The 17,113-nt window shown below is 35.8% G+C and overlaps 1 long non-coding RNA gene across 1 annotated transcript in view; it reads right to left on the bottom strand.

Moving 5' to 3' along the window:
* LOC141553340 (uncharacterized) overlaps window positions 1-16,784 on the bottom strand; it is a 53,749-nt gene extending 36,965 nt beyond the window's left edge. Inside the window, exon 1 of the long non-coding RNA XR_012485412.1 lies at window positions 16,658-16,784. This is a non-coding gene — a long non-coding RNA (uncharacterized LOC141553340). The remainder of the gene's footprint in view (window positions 1-16,657) is intronic.
* Between the last annotated feature and the right edge of the window lie 329 nt (window positions 16,785-17,113).

Below are 17,113 nucleotides of genomic sequence, written 5' to 3'. Positions count from 1 at the left end.
TTCATTGGTTTCCTTTGTAGTCGTATGTGTTTTCTGTACATGGAAAATACTATCCTAAGGAGGGGCCTTTAGGTTTCACTAGGCTGCCAAGGGGGTCCATGATATATATTCCTACTCTAGAGACTGCCAAGTCACTTGGCATTTAGGATTTAGGAAGGATTTAACTTCAGCTCCCTTAACCGGGATTCATTGGTTTCATTAGTAGTTCCCTAATAGCCAGGCCATGCATGAATTATGCTGCTCTCCATCACTTCATGTGTAAGTCACAATATCTCAAGCATTAACTGTACCAATTGCTAGAGTTTTACTATTCCTGGCCACTTGTTCTCTGAGTTATACATACATCAAGCAAGGGAAAGAAAGTTTGGCAGTGAGACAAGAGAAATCTGCAAGACTTCGTTCCATTTTCTTAAGGAGCCAGAAAGAGAAAATTCACAAAAGTGGTGGGGAAAAACTGAAGCAGATGCATGGAATATTGTTTTTGTATGTGTTCCTAAATAAGGTAATTTGAGAGCCACATAAAGGCAATTGGCAAAAAGGGAAAGATACATTTTAAATGGATTCTCAAATGAGTCAAAACAAACAGGAGGCAAACAGTGGTGTCCTCTCATCTGTTCCTATACTTTCTTGTCTGGCATAGTCTCATGCTACTGTATATAAAAAGTTAAATTAAATTTTAAAAAAGCACTTGGTTGATATTCCATACTGTATAACAAACTTATTTTATATTCAGATATCACCCCGAATTGATGGAGAGACAATCAGTTACAAATTCATCCTTGGCTACTAGACCTTTTTTCTGTCTATTTTCCTTTTATTTCTGCTCTTGATACAATCATTCAACTTTCTTTCCTCCTATACTTCAAGCCCCAGAGATCCCCTCCTGATTATCCCATCTTTCCTACTCTTTCCATGCGTTATTTCTGCATTGACTATCTCCCTCCTGACTTTGTCTATCATGGTTTATAACAGCTCTCTTATCTTGTTCTAATAATTTCATTTCTACCTGTTCCCTCCTCAGTGTCTTTTCCTACATTCTATCTTCCTTTTTTTTTCCATCCCACCCCCTTTCGTTAAGGGTAGAAAGGTTAGTAACAGTCTTAGCTCAGCTGGTGAGCACTTTAGGAAGCTTCTTATAGCCCATCCTTTGCTTTGGTGAGGGGGGCAGGCTGGCACCAGCCCAAATGCATGTTTAAATAATGGGCATGCCAGTGCCAGAAAATTAAAACACAGCATGGAATTGCTGAATTCACAATTTTATTGTCAATGACTGCCTGGTGGCTCTGCTTATCGAGGAAATCGTCACAGCTTCTTCCATTTTCCACGACTTGGTTATTGTTCGGTTAATTCTAGCAGTAAACTTCATCAGGAAAAACAGCCAAAATTCCTTACTGTCATTTCATACATTACCATTTGATATAAATTTTCGAGACAGTTTTGCTTAGTGGTTAGAGAGCCAATCCTAGGAGCCAGGTAGATCTTTGACACATACTAGTTGCATGACCCTGGCAAGTCACTTAATTTAACAGTTAACATTTTTCACTGTGTCTTAAAGTCACTTAATTTAACAGTTAACACTTAATGCTTCACAAGGTCTTAAAGTCTAGACCGATAGAATCAAACTCAAATAAAAAGGAGACCTCTAAACTGTATTAAGCATTCCTTTGGGACCCTTATTAACTTGAGAAATCAGGTATTAATATTGCCTATATTTTATTGTATTTTTATTTGTTTTGCTGAATATTTTTCAATTACATTTTAATTTGGTTAGGGCACACTAAAATGTGTAGGCTGTTGGGGGCATGAATGCCTCAGACAATTTTCTTAGATTATAGGTTGCAGAGGAGGTGCTGACCTGCTTTGGTTTTCTGGGGAAAATTTCTTATATCAATGATATGAGAGGTTTGGTTCCTAGGGGAACAAATATTGGATTTGGAAACAGAAGACCTCAGTTCAAATCCTGAACCTGTTTCTTCCTCGCTGGATGACTTCTGTCAAAACTCCTCAGTGGAGTTGGATTAAATATCTTCTAGATTATTTCAAATTCTAATTTGATCATCCCACAAGTAGGTTTAATCTTCTTTAGATATAGAAGGAAACTTGAGAGATCATTTAGTCTGACCCTTTCAGGAAAATGAAGCTGAGAGGGGAAAGGACTAGTTAGGAGAAACAGCTGGCCAGTAGCAAAATTAAACCTCCAAATCAGGGCATCTGACTCCAAATCCACCATTCTTCATAATAGAACTTAAACTTCTTTCCATTTGTGACCCCTTTTCATCCAATAAAATTTTATGCGACCAAAACATAAATCAAACATCCATCATAATTTTGTGATCCCCACATTCAGTTTCATAACATCTAGTTATGACCCTATTGGGGGTCACACAGCTTAAGAAGTTTTGCCTTATAATAACAACAGCTAGCATTTGAAAAGCACCATATAAATATCAACAACCCTGGGAGAAGGATATTATCCTCATTTTAATGAATAAACACACAGAGAAGAGGGTAAGCCAGATTATGACCTATGATCCTTCAGAGTCTGGGTCCAGAGTTCTATCCACTGAACCTAGCCACCTCTTACTTCTACTAGTCTGGCACCCAGCAACATGGACCTGAAGTCAGGAAGACTTATCTTCCTGAATTCAAATCTCTTCTCAAACACTTATTAGAAAAATAAGTCCCTGGGCAAGGCACTTAGCCCTGTTTGCCTCATCTGTAAAAGCCATTGGAGAAAGAAATGGCAAAGCACTCCATATCTTTGCCAAGAAAACCCCAAGTGGGGTCACAAAGGATTGAACACAACTGAAATGGCCGAACAAAATCCTACTGATTTCTTTTTTCAAAGTTACCCATTTAAGAAAGTCATGTCCCTTGATCACATTTTACAGGTGCTTATTGTTGCCTGTATTAAGTCTGTGAGTACAAAAAGACTTGAGATATTTATTCCTGTTCCTGAGGGATCTATTTATATAATTCCATTGTGCTACATTTAGAGGTGCTTTGTAGAGAAAGGTTAATACTCAGGCATCTAAAACATGTCTCAAGGTATTGGTTATGGGATCAGTGGCTTGCTTCAGAGTCCCTCTCAGAAGTGAATAAATATGAATAAATGTTTAGGAGTCATAAAGTCAGGAGTGAATAAATGTTTTTTCCTGAGTGGCTAATGGAGAATAATGACCCTCTGTTTAGATAGTGACCTTCCCCTAGGATCAAGCCCTTAACATTTATAGGCATGTCTTACAGGCTAGAGGGCACATCCTTTTCAAGATAGAAGGCAAATGTTTTAATTTTCAATTCACAAATGGGGGAAACCGAGGCACAGTTAAATGACATTTCTTAACAAAAGCAATAGAATTCATATGGAACTAAAAGTTTAGCTGCTAGCAAATCAGTGAAACTAGCAAACATGTCAAAAACACTGCTCCTGTTCACTCAAAATTCTTTTCTTTTCCCAAGTCAATTGGGGTTAAGTGACTTGCCCAGGGTCACACAGCTAGGACGTGTTAAGTGTCTGAGGCCAAATTTGAACTCACATCCTCCTGATTTCAGGGCTGGTGCTCTACCCACTATACCTCATTCAAGATTCTTAATGAAAAAGTCAAGTGGGATCTGGGCTTTCTTCTGGCCCTCTATTTCCAGAAGTGGACTATTACTAAATCAGTGGTGTCAATCATTGTCATAAGGGTAATGACTTTGAATATCACATATTAACATTTAAATTTTTTATTTCTTTTGTTAAATATTTTTCAATTTAATTTTAATCTGGCTCAGGTTACATTCCAGAGAGGCCCTCTGATGGCCTTTTTGACACCTCTGAACTAAAGCAAGAAACATAATGAATTAGTCAATAAATGTAAACACCCTCTCTGTGCCAGTCACTATGATAAGCACTGGGGATACAAAAAAGTCAAAAGTTTCTGCCTTTAAGCAGTTCACTATTTAATGGAGAAGACAACATGTATGCAATTATGTAGGAAGAAGATATATACAGGATAAATAGAAAATAATCCACAAAGAGAAGGCATTAGCGTTAAGGGGATCAGGAGGGATTTTAGCAGAGGGTGAGACTTTAGCTGAGACCTGAAGAGAACCTAGGACACTAGGACATGGAGATGAGTGAAACCAGTGAAAATGTCCAGAGTCAGGAGATGCAGTATTTGGTATAAGGAACAGTAAGGAGGCCAGTGATTGCAGAATATAGGGGTAAGAGGTGGAGGGAGACCTGGAGAAGAGAGGGTTATAAAATATACCAAGATTGGAAAGGTATATTAGAGATTTGAACATAGAACAGAGGATTTCATATTTAATCCAGAATGGAAACCACTTAAACTGATTGAATGGGGGCTGGGGGTTGGGGATCACATGCTCAGACCTGCATTTAAGGGAGATCACTTTGAGAGATGAGTGGAGAGTGGACTGGAGTAAAGAGATTTCAGACAGGGAGACCAACCAGCAGGCAAAAGTCCAAGCTATATCACTTCACCTCAAGATACTGTCAGAGGAAAGAAGGGAGGGGTTATAAGAAGCATATTCAGAATTATCAGAGCCTTTGACTCTCTTCCGACCTTCAGAGAGACGAAGAAGTAATTTTCCTGAGATCTCATGTAATTAGTAACGAAGTTTGTGACTGAGTACTACTCTGCCTCTACTTCCAACATTATAGAACTCTTCAAATCAAAGACAGTCCTTCTAGGCTTTTCCTGGGTCATGGAACCACATTGGGAATCTTATGAAGCTTATGGAACCCTGTCTCAAAATGATATTTTAAAATCATAAATGAAATATAAATTAAAAAGGAAACCAATGATGTTGAAGTGAAGGTGTTTTATTTTTTGCCATCCAAGATCATAGACTTTGAAATCTATCCAAAGACATCTTGGAGATTAGTGAACCCAAGTTAAGAACCATCCATCTAATTTCAGAGCTATGTCTTATAGAAAGCAGAATGTTTCTGTTCTTAGCAGTGGTCTCTTTCTTATTAAAGCAAGACCAGGATAGGTATGATGGAAAGAATTAATATTTTTGGAATCTGAGATCTTGGGTTTTAGTCCTGAAATTTCCCTTTTTTAGCTTAATGATATTTGGCGAATCATGTAACTCTTCTGTCAATAAGGATAACGAGACTTTCATTATTTGCTTCACATGAACAGTTGAGACAATTTTATCAGAAAAAAACTATTAGAAGGCTTTTGTAATTGGACAAGTAAGAGATGACAAGGTCCTGAACCAGAATGGCTACTTTGTTACTGGAAAGATGGAGCTAGGAGAAATTCTGTAGGGAGTGAAATGCAGAATTTGGCAACAAATTGAATATATGAGATAATAGAGAATACAGAGTTGAAAGATGACTCTAAGATTTTGAAATAAAAGATGACATAATTCAACAAGCATTTATTAACCATCAGGCAATATAGAAGGCACTGGGAAAATATAAACAAATTAAAACATAGTCCTGGCCCTCATGAAAATGACATTTTACTCAATAATATATGGAAAGGTCCTTGTGACTGTCTCTACATAATTGTCGGTTGTTTTAATTAAGAAAGATTCCAGTTTCCTTGGAGATCAGTTTGACACCATTGCCAACATTCAATTCAATTAGGCATTTAAAAATATTTGACCATCTTAAATCAACGCTACCTTCCTAAAGCTGACATTTATGTATTCTTCAAAGGGAAAAAAAAGTGTTACAGGAGAAGAGTTCTGAGAGTTGTGTAGTACCCTAACAACATGAAGGGAGAAGATGTATTGTTTGTGGGACCCTATAATACAGAAGGCAAAAATGGAGGCCAGGATCAAAAGCCTTTTTGGGGAAGGTGACTCCAGATAAATCCATAAAAGTCATGTGAGCTCCAAAGTTTGTACAGGTATCTCATATTATTGTACTTTGCTTTGTAATACTTTGCAGATATTGCATTTATTTTATTTTTGTTTTTACAAATTGAAGATTTGTGGTATCCTTGTATGGAATAAGTCTATTAGCAGTAAAGTCTTTCTCCCTTTCTTTAGGTTTTCTATTACCTGAGATGCAAAAATATTGAAGAATATTACATAAACTTAGTTGATAAAACAGCAGCAGGATGTGAAACAACTGACTCCAATTCTAAAAGAAGTTTTACTATGGGTAAAGTGCTATCAAACAGCATCTCATGATACAGAGAAATCTTTCATGAAAGGCAGAATCAATCTATGTGGCAAATTTCATTGTTGTCTTATTTTAAGAAATTGCTACAGTCACTCCCCCCTTCAACAATCACCACCCTGATCAGTCAGTAGCCATCAACATCAAGGCAAGGCCCTTCACCAGCAAAAGGGTTACGACTCATTAAAGACTTATGCAATGTTGGCATTTTTTTTTTGCAGCAGTAGCTTGTTAGCAAATATTTAGCAAAGTAAAGTATTTCTTAAATTAAAGTATATATTTTTTAGACATAATACTTTTGCACACTTAATAGACTATGGTATAGTGTAAACATAACTTTTATATGCACTGGGAAACCAAAAAATTCATCTGACTTGTTTTATTGCAAAATTAATTTTATTGGGGTGGTCTGGAACCAAACCCACAATATCTCCACAATCTCTTTCCTATAATTTCACCAAAAAAGGTCTCCTTCAACTACTTGAGTCCAGGGGAAAATAATACAGGCATTTTCTCCTAGAAAGAAGCAATGGGTTCTTTGTTTCTCAATTAAAAAGAAATTTTGACACAAAAATACCCAATTACTATATTTAAATGGTAATGCCAGGTTTAACAGAAACTTACAGAAAACAAAGAAATCAACACTTAAGGATGAAAATCTGACATGGTGACCTCACTTCAGACTGTTATGCCAACAAATAAGCAAAAGAAAGAATTAAGACCCAAATTTGGCAAGCTAGTGCTTGGGAGAGCTGAGTGGGAGATTCATGGCTGGGGCAGGCTGTCCGAATTTTGCTCTGCTTTAATGAAATATTTGGGAGTTGAGTTCCTTTGTTTTCTTTTAGGAAAGGGGGTGTATTTTATTTTTAAGAAAAATGACAATTTGAGTGGTTGAGTCCAAGAGAAGTGCATACACCATATGGTCTTTTGTGGAATAAGTAATTACAGACTTATTAAAAATACATGTTAATTTTACTCACTGACACTACATGATAATGGCTTTCTCAGGACTGAATCCATTTTGCCTGTATGCTGTTTTCAGCTCAGAAACCACTGTCTGACCATGAAAATGATAAAAACCAAGCTGACTCAGTTGACCTTGGGTGATTCAAGCAATTTAAAATTGTTTTCCTGCATTCATTCCACAGCAAGACCTGTGGTTGTAATAAACAAAATATTTTACCAAGAACTCCACTGACTCACTGAGGAATGCAGTAAAGATTTATTTTATATTCTTGCAAGAATGGGTGCCTAGGCTAGGAGACACACCTTTGAAACTCCAAAGGCAGCATTTTATTTCCTATCCTGAAGTGCAAGTTCCTCCCCTAATTCCCCATGAATTGGATGTCACAGAATCTCCACCTCTTATTATATAGCCAGTCCCTGCCCCAAAGATCTTACATCCTAGAAGGGGGAAGGTAACCGAGGAGGGCTAAGGGCAAAGAACAACAGATTCCTTTCATATCTCAGGCTACCAACCCTGATTACAAAAGTCAGTCTCTGCTCCCAAGGACTTTATTTCTTTTGGGGGAAGATTACCTCTATCCTTGATTAATCCTTGATGTCTCTGTGGGTTTCGGTTTTCTAAAAAGTTTCATTTCTCCAATTTAATTTTCATAACTGTGGAAATGAAATACCCATCCATTTCTCACATCCTAAAGGTAGAAAGAAAGTTAGAAATGGAAATAGGGCACTCAGGTAAGTCTAAACTCAGTCATATACCACCAGTTTGATCTTGGACTTGCTGAGACTCATCATTCTCATGTACAAAAGGAAGGGGTTGGTGGATATAGGAAAGGGGGCAAATATATGGCCAGTGTTATTCTAGCAAAACCAGATTAAAATGGAATTGGGAAGAAGTTAATAAAATGAACAAAAGTATAGTGGAATCTAGATGTTAACGAATGGTTTTCTAAGTCAATGGTGCAATCTGCAGGCTTCCTTATGTGAAGTATGTTGGCTCTGCTTTCTCTCTAAGTTTAACACCTCTGTTCTAGACCTCTAAGATACTTTCTTTTAGTCTTGTTTAAAGAAAAGAGAATACCAAAAAAATTAATAATTTTTTAAAAAGTAAGAGATAAAAAGTAAGGAGATCTAAACAAGAAGCTTAAAAAAAAGTGAGAAGCAAGAAATTAAGGGTCATTTTTACTTAAAGCAGGAATGGGCTGGAGGCAGCTCTTGCCAGCCTGTGAGAGCCAGTTACTTCAGTCTGAGCATATACACCTCAGAAATTGGCAAATGCTACAAATCAGAGCTTGAAGTATTATTTTATTGATTGTTTAGACTTAAGAAGAGAGTGTTGTTAAACATTTATCAACATATTTCTGCTCATAAGAATTAATAGATCACAATGGTTTTCTAGATCTTTCACAAGACAGTCAATAATCATAACACAATTATACTGTTTGGATACCTTCAAAATGGTGCAGTAAAGAGAGAGGTTTGGGGTTCAAAAGCCACTTCTGTGACTACTAGTTTGACTCTGGGGCAAGTAGGTGCTGTATGGACAGTGTGCTGACCCTGGAGTCAGGAAAACCAGCATTCATATCCAGCCTCAAATACTTACTAGCTATGTGATTCTGAGATAAGTTTCTCATTTATGAAATGAGCTGGAGAAGAAAGTGGCAAACCTCTCTGGTATCTTTGGCAAGAAAACCCCAAATAGGGTCACAGGGAGTGGGACATGCCTGAAACAACTAAACAACAACAATCCGGAATTAAATATGATGACGATTATGATACCTACTACTTTAAGACTTACAAATATATGTCTGTCTGTCTATCCATCTATCTATCTATCCATCTATGTAACTAAACATATACATACACACACATATATATACTCTCAATATAATATTTACTAAATATATATATATATACACACATATATATGTACAAAATCTCACTTAATCTTCACATCAACTCTATAAAATAGATGCTATTATTATCTTACTATGATATTGATTATTAGGATTTTTATACTCATATAATTGTATATGTATATATATGATAATATAATTAGCATAATATAATATTAATTATTGGAATTATCTTTCCAATACAATATTAATTGTTAGGATTATTATCCCAACATAATATTATTAGGATCATTATCCTAATATAGTGTTATTAGAATTACTATCTTAATATAACATTAAATATTAGGGTAATTATTATCCTATTCACTTCATTGATGAAGAAACTGAATCTTAGGAGACCAAGTAATTTAGACTGACAAAGCTAGTCAACATTTGCGGCAGGATTTAAAGTTAGTCTTCTGAACTCCGGATATAGTCTACTTTGTACAGTGTTTGGCACATAGTAGGTTGCACTTGATAAACAGTAGTTGATTGATCGCTAGTTTACCATGTATCTACTGTACAACCTAGCTGCTATCTTATTGACCTTACTGACGCAAGTATTTTCCTTGTTGCTTTTAATCAAATATAGGAGAACATTTCTTCTACAGGTGGAGCTACAAAATGAAAAGCTAGTTAATGTGATGCCCAAGAATAGAATTGAATGATGGGTTCTTGGTCAGGTACACTATGCAACTAATGAAGGCTGATAAAAATAGATTTCCCTGGGGACTTGTGAGCCTGAACAAGACAGTTTTAAGCTGAAAATGGAGGAAGGAGAGAAAAACTGCCCACATAGCTTCACCAAATCAGATGCCACAGTGAGTCACAAGTCTGACAGAAGAAGAAAATAATCAGTGGTCAGAACCAGTAACTCACAGGAAACAATATCCAAGATGAGGGACAGTAATGAAATTCATGACCTTGAATGTTTCTGTACTCTGTGTAGTTTGGGTAGTAAACAAGATGAATTAACAAAACTTAATGCAAGGATGTATTTTTCACTTCACAGATATCACTAAGGTTTAGTGGGATGTGTTTCCTAAATGGAGTAAGACTATGGAAAGAAGAGAATTTTAAAAAGAAGCAATAGAATAGCATTGTGAGAAAAGAATGCCTAATCATATGAAGAAATCCATGAGTTAAGGTACAGAGGCATCAGTTAATAAAATTATTGTTGCTGTTGCTGTTCAATTTTTTTTAGAAATATCCAACTCTTCATGACCCCATTTGGAATTTTCTTGGCAAAGATACTTAAACCTTCTGTCATTTCCTTCTTCAGTTCATTTTGCAGATGAGGAAACTGAAGCCAACAAGATTAAGTGACTTGACCAGGATCATAAAGTTAGTCTGAGGACAGATTTGAAGTCAGGAAGATGTGCTTCCTGATTCTTGGCCTGGAATTCTATCCACTTTCTCTTCAAGCTGCCAAACATTTACTAACCACCTACTATGTCCAGACACTGTTCTAAACACTAGGGGATATAAAAAGAGACAAAGTCCTTAGGGAGCTTACAATCTAATGGAGGAGACAGCATGCAAACAAACAGCAAGCTATATAGAGGATAAATTGGAGATAACAGAAGGCAGATGTTGGAATTAAGAGGGGTTAGGGAAGGTTCCCTGCAGAAGGTGGGATTTTAGTTGGGATTTAAAGGAAGCCAGGGAGATCAGTAGTCAGAGTAAAGGACGGAAAGTGTTCTAGGCATGGAGGACAGACAGAGAAAATGCCTAGGGCTGAAAGATAGTGTGTTGTGCACGTGGAACAGCAAAGAATATTTAGGAAAGGAGAAATAAAAGAGATATTATGGTGGTAAGATGCCACACTAGTAATAAAAATAATAATTAACAATTAGCATTTTATAACATTTAGTGTCTGCAAAGTATTATACACACACACACACACACACACACACATAAAATTTCATTTGATCCCATAGCATCCCTCTGAAGTAGATGTTATTTTTCCATTTGAAGTTAAATGACTAGCCCATGATCACAATGAGTGACTGAGGCAGGATTTTAATTTGTCATCCTAACTTCAAATACAGTGCTTTGTCAACTCTCCCTCTTACCTGCCAATCCTAGAAGAAACATAACAAATTAAAAAAAAAAAAATCATAGGCCTAGTCTGGAGCCATGATGCACTAAGGCACTCCACCCATTGGAACACAAGGGCATCTTCTCTATGTGCTAAAAGCAGAAAAGCTGAACAATTCTTGACTTGCTTTCATTTCTTCTTCAAAGTCAGAGGAAGCAGTAAAATAGCTTTGATGAACTCAATCATAGTCCATAAGAAGGAACTGATGGCCGAAGTCTTGGATTTCACAATCAAGAAATAGGACATGGAAAGAGCAGATTTCACAGAGTGAAGAAAAAGCATCGAGAGTGAAGTTTAAGCACAGCTTAAAATTCTATAGGAGAAATCAATTAGAGAAGAGGGGACAGCTGTGAGGCACTGGAAAGGGAGAAGCCATATAGTTAGCTGAGCTGGGTTCAAATCCTGCTTTAAAGCTTGCTCACTGTGTTATCTCAGAGGAGTCACTTTCCTTCTCTAGAAATCATTTTCCTCAACAATAGCCTACTGGCTCTAAGCCTATCATTCTCTCAAAAACAAAATCCTGGTGATACAAATACAAAAATTATTCTGATAAAACGGAAGAACATTCCTCTAATTAATAAATATAATTAATGAAATTAATAAATATACATATATAAACAATAATGAATATAAATAAATATGATTAATATAAAATTAATAAATATACCTAGATAATATAAATAACAATGAATATAAATAAATATAATTAATATAAAATTAATAAATAGATCAATGGGGATGGACTAGAAACCCTTGAATAAATCCCTTTATTTATATTAATTAGGGTTTTTTTAGATATTACATAGAAAACCAAAGTAACATGCAAATCACATATCCCTACCATATCAAATGTCCCTAAGGGCTCCCAAATTATTAATCAAGTAATTAATCAATATCATAAAGGAATAGTTGTGGTTGGTCACATTTTTGCTTTTGTAATTTTTGTTTATTCAAATAGGAGGATATGCTTAGGCATTAATGAGTATCAACATTAATGTATATGTCTTTGTATTATGTAATTGTGTATATAACACACATTTATATATGTTAATATATACATCTATAAATATATGTGTATGCATACACGTATATTTATTTATTCAACCGTCTATCCATCCAGTTATTTATGTATTTGTTTGTTTGTTAATTTATTTATTTATCCCTTCCACATTGTAGAATTTAGGGACATAGTGCCCCCATGGTCTGGAAAATCCATATAAAACTTTTTGGACCTCATTTTGTAGCAGAGAAGAAGTCTGAATTATTATGGTATTAAAAGATAAAATATGTTGATATTATACAATACTATACATATATCTTATGCATTTCTGAATTTCTAAAATTTTTCTAGATTGTCTGCTGTCCATCACATCATCCAAAACTCCCCTTAAAATTCCCATTCAATTTCTTATGCTGACCTGCAATATATTGAAATAGTGATGTGGAAAGTCATGATGTGGGAGGGATAATTTTATATACATCTGATCGTGTTCAATTATTTTTAGTTATGCCTGATTGTTGTGATACATTTTGGATTTTTTTTTTGGCAAAGATACTAGACTGGTTTGTCATTTTCTTCCCCACCTCATTTTAGAGGTGAGGAAACTGAAGTAACCAGAATTAAATAACTTATCCACCATCACAGGTTATTATTTGAGGCTGAATTTGAACTCAGATCCTCCTAACTCCAAATTTGGGACTCTATCTACTGTGTTACCTAGGTTCCCCATACACACACACACACACACACACACTTTTAGGATATATTCATAGGCTTTATAATTTCAATGGGTCCTCATCCTAACTCTTGCTTAGACAACTTGGATCTCCAAAGGATGGCTAGCTGCAACCTCTGGGGACTCTTAATCTGATTTCCACTTTCACTGATGAATTGTGTCTTCCAAGACAAGGCTGACTATATATACACTCAGCGTTTCTTATTATAATCTGTACCCTCAATGGCAAATTTAGGCTACTGTGGGCAGCTAGCTATAGATCCCAGGGGCCCTTATTTTAACACCTAATCTCATTGGTAAGTAGGATTTGGAGGTCAAAATTCTATTTCCTTTTCAGAGTTCCAAGAAGTATTTCTGAGCTATTGCAGTTGTCTTACTGATGCTGTCAGCACAAGTCCTTATCCTAGTGTGTAATATTCTAGTGTGATCAATATAGGTCACCACTGATTAGCCTCCCAATATTATTAAACCAATTAATACCAATTAACTTTTTATTTATTGAAAAAAGCAAGGAAGATCAGCAGTACAGTATTTTTTTTTAGTACATAGGAGCACATTCTTCCTTATATCATTCAGTCCCTGAGAAGAACGGGCTCAAACTTAAAATAGTGACTCTAAAGCATTTGCTTCCCCCCGCCCCCCCTCTCAAACCACCAAGGTCATTTTTTGATCTTCTGCTACACGGAAGCATTTGAGTCATTTACCAGACTCAGGACTCACAAATTCTGGCACGGCCTCCCAACACTGTTGCCTCATTCTCCTAACCTTCTGAAGTTCACATAATAGTAGCCTAGTCCATTCTTTCTCCAGTATTCCTTTATTTAAGGAAGGAAACATTAAAAACATCAGACGCAGAAGCTGATGGATTCATGTTGACCCAGAAGGGGAGAAGAGGCCTGTCTCTGGCTCTGTCTGTATTTGTCTGTTTGTCTGTCTTTGTCTCAGTTTCTCTCTTTGTCTCTGTATCTTTCCTACCCATTTCCCCAATTCCTCTAATCTCGGGAAGTTTACAGCAGCCCTTGGCTCTTCAAAAAAGCTAAACAGAAAAGAGAGAGAAACTATTTTGACTAGTTAGTACCTTTGGAATGCACACCAGCTTCCAGTTCAACAATTAATCAAAAGTTAGACAGAAAAGAATAAAAATTATAGAATGCTGGTACATGTTTTGAAATGGAGAGCTGGGCCCCTCCATTTTGAGTCATCAGGTGCTTCCAGAAGCAGGCTAACCAAAAGCACATGCTCCCAGGACCAAACCCTCATTGGCTAATCCCCCTTACATATTACTAAAGAAATGGTTTATGAACATTTGGAAAGAGAAATAAGAATCAGTAAAAAGTCAGCATGGCTTCATAACAAGTAAATCACGTCAGACTAACTCAATTTCTTTCTTTTTTTTTTTTGACAAAGATACCAGACTAATAATATATCAATAGAACACTGTAAATATAATTGTATGTGGATTTTAGTAAGGCAACTCATGAACATTCTTCATAGTTTCCTTACGAATGATTTGGACAAAGATGACCTGGTTTATTGATTAAATTGATTTTAAAAAATGCTCCATTTGATGATCAGCTGTGAATGACTTTGTTATTCTTAGCAATACAATCCAAGACTGAAGGACTTATGATGAAAAATGCTATCCATACCCAGAGACAGAATTGATTGTGTCTGAATACAGACTAAAGGATACTTTTAATTTGTTTCTTTTTTTTTCTTGAGGGATTTTTTGGGGGGAGCCTAATGTTTTCTTTTGTAACATGACTTTTACAGAAATATTTTACACAACTCACATGGACCTTCTCAATGGAGAGGGGTGATGTGGGGAGGAAGGGAGAGAATCTGGAACTCAAAGCTTTAAAAACAAAGTAAAAATAGGTTTACATGTAACTGGGAAAAATAAAAAATATTAAAAGAAAAAGAAGCTTGACCCACAAACTAATAATAAATAGTTCCAATTTGATCAATAGACACCTGCTGGAGGATTATTTATTTTTAATCATTCTATCGCCAGTGCCTAGTATAGTGCTTTGGACTCAGTAAGAAAATTCTGTTGAATTGCTTGTTGAGCCCTCAGGGTGGTTTCTAGCAGTAAGTGTTAGATTCTTATGACTTGGATAAAAGGACTGATGACATACTTATCAAAATTGACAGACGACAGAAAGCTGGGAAGAATGACTAATTTCTTAGAGAGCAGAGTCAGGATCCCAAAAGTACTTCTAAGTTTAGATTAAAGGATTAAATATGATAAAATAAAATTAACAGGAACAGAAATAAAATTCTACACATGGGTTCAAAAAATCAACTGGATAAGTATAGAATAATTGAAGTGAGGACAGGAAAGAGTTTATGTAAAAAGGAACTGGGTGGTTAGTGAAAATGATGATGATGACGATAGCATGGATATAATGCGTTAAGGTTCGTGAAGCACTTTATAAATATTTTTTCATTTAATGGACTACATAATTACTACCTTATGTTTTAATGGACCATAACTCAATGTAAATTGGATGATGTGACGTGACCTTACAATAGTTACTGTGATCTTAAAATAATGCTCCTCTGTTGTTGTGTGTATGTGTGTGTGTGTGTGTGTGTGTGTGTGTGTGTGTGTGTGTTTGTATAGTGTTGCACTGGCATCTACAAAATATTAAAAGTCACATAGGAAGGATGCTAGCACATTGGGTAATTTATTTGTATATATCCATATGAAGGACATAAAGGAAGCACCTAGAAAAGAAATGCATAAGATGAGAGGAGAGTTTGCTTGTGATTTGCACCAGTGGAAAAAATACACCAAAGAGATTCACTGATGTACTGAATTGCATAGTCATACTAATAAGAATGGAGAGTATGTATTGTTTTTGTCTTGTTGAATTGTTTCAATCATGTCCAATTCTCTGTCACTCCATTCGGAGTTTTCTTGGCAAAGATAATGGAGTTGTTTGCCATTTCCTTCTTCAGCTCATTTTACAGATGAGGAAACTGAGGCAAACCTGGGTAAGTGACTTTCCTAGGGTAACACAGCCAGTAAATGCTTGAAGTCAGATGTAAACTCAGGAAAATGAGTCCTCCTGACTCTAGGCCTGGCACTCTATCTACTGTACCACTTAGATGCCCAAGTATATAAAAATATACAATATAATATATGATATAAGCTCCTAGAAGTCAATGACTGTATCATATGTATATTCTGTACATCCTCTATTACCTATTAGAGATTCATTCAATTGCAATTAGCAAACAAAACAGCTTTGGGTGCAATTAAGTTACTTACTAGTGCAACACACTATATCAATTAAATATCACACTGTTGTGAATAGTTTCTAAGACTGAACAAAAAAGGTTTTGTTATTACTCTACCGTGAGCTTTTTATTAGCTCAGTTACATTGCGTCTCCCTTCATTTTTTACTGCACAGTAAAATTTAATTAACTTGAACCCAGTAATTTGGAATGTATAGTAATTAGGACACATATCTATTTATTGAGAACAGGGTTTAAAGTAAATAAAACATACTTTAGGACCTTTGTGTTTATGAGGTGTGCACATACGACATAAGTTTAGCATGAAATACAATTTTCATTAGTTCATTTTATTCATTTACTCATTCATCTCTTAGTGTATGATATATAAAGAATTTTGAAATATTAAAGCTTTATATATTTTTAATTTATCTTATAATTTTCAAATGATTTCATTGGGAGTCATTGCTGATTTTTCTTCCAGATCAATGAGTTCACAGTTGTTTTGTCTTTTGAACCAATCTCCCAACAGATTTCCCTAAACCATGAGTAGAAAGATAAAAGTTATCTTACTGACGCTTCAGGATCTGGAACCTGGCTAGTCTGACACATCCCTCTGCTTCCCCACTCCAGGCATCTTTTTTAATCTCCACCACACCCAGGACTTGTTTCACCAGTGTTCCCTTAAGGTTGCTAACTATGGCCATTCCTGAGCTTTGAAAGGAACTCCTTCACTCACCCAGAGCTCATGTAATAATTGAGGTTCTGTCTGGTGGCACAATGGATAGAATGCCAGGTTTGAACTTATGTCAGGATGGCTTAGCTTCCTATGGTCAAATATGGCTTTAGATACTAGCTATGTGACTCTGAACAAGTCACTTAACTCTGTTTATTTCAGTTTCTTCATCTGTAAAATAGTCTGGTGAAGGAGTTGGCAAACTACTCCTGAATCTTTTCCAAAAACCCCAAATGGGGTTATGAACAGTAAGACATGACTATAATGATTGAACAAATATATATAGATAGATA

This window comes from Sminthopsis crassicaudata, chromosome 1 (genome assembly GCF_048593235.1).
Source record: "Sminthopsis crassicaudata isolate SCR6 chromosome 1, ASM4859323v1, whole genome shotgun sequence".
Lineage (NCBI taxonomy): Eukaryota > Metazoa > Chordata > Mammalia > Dasyuromorphia > Dasyuridae > Sminthopsis > Sminthopsis crassicaudata.
The sequence above is the reverse complement of the archived record's forward strand: the minus strand, read 5'-3'. Positions and strand labels throughout refer to the sequence as shown.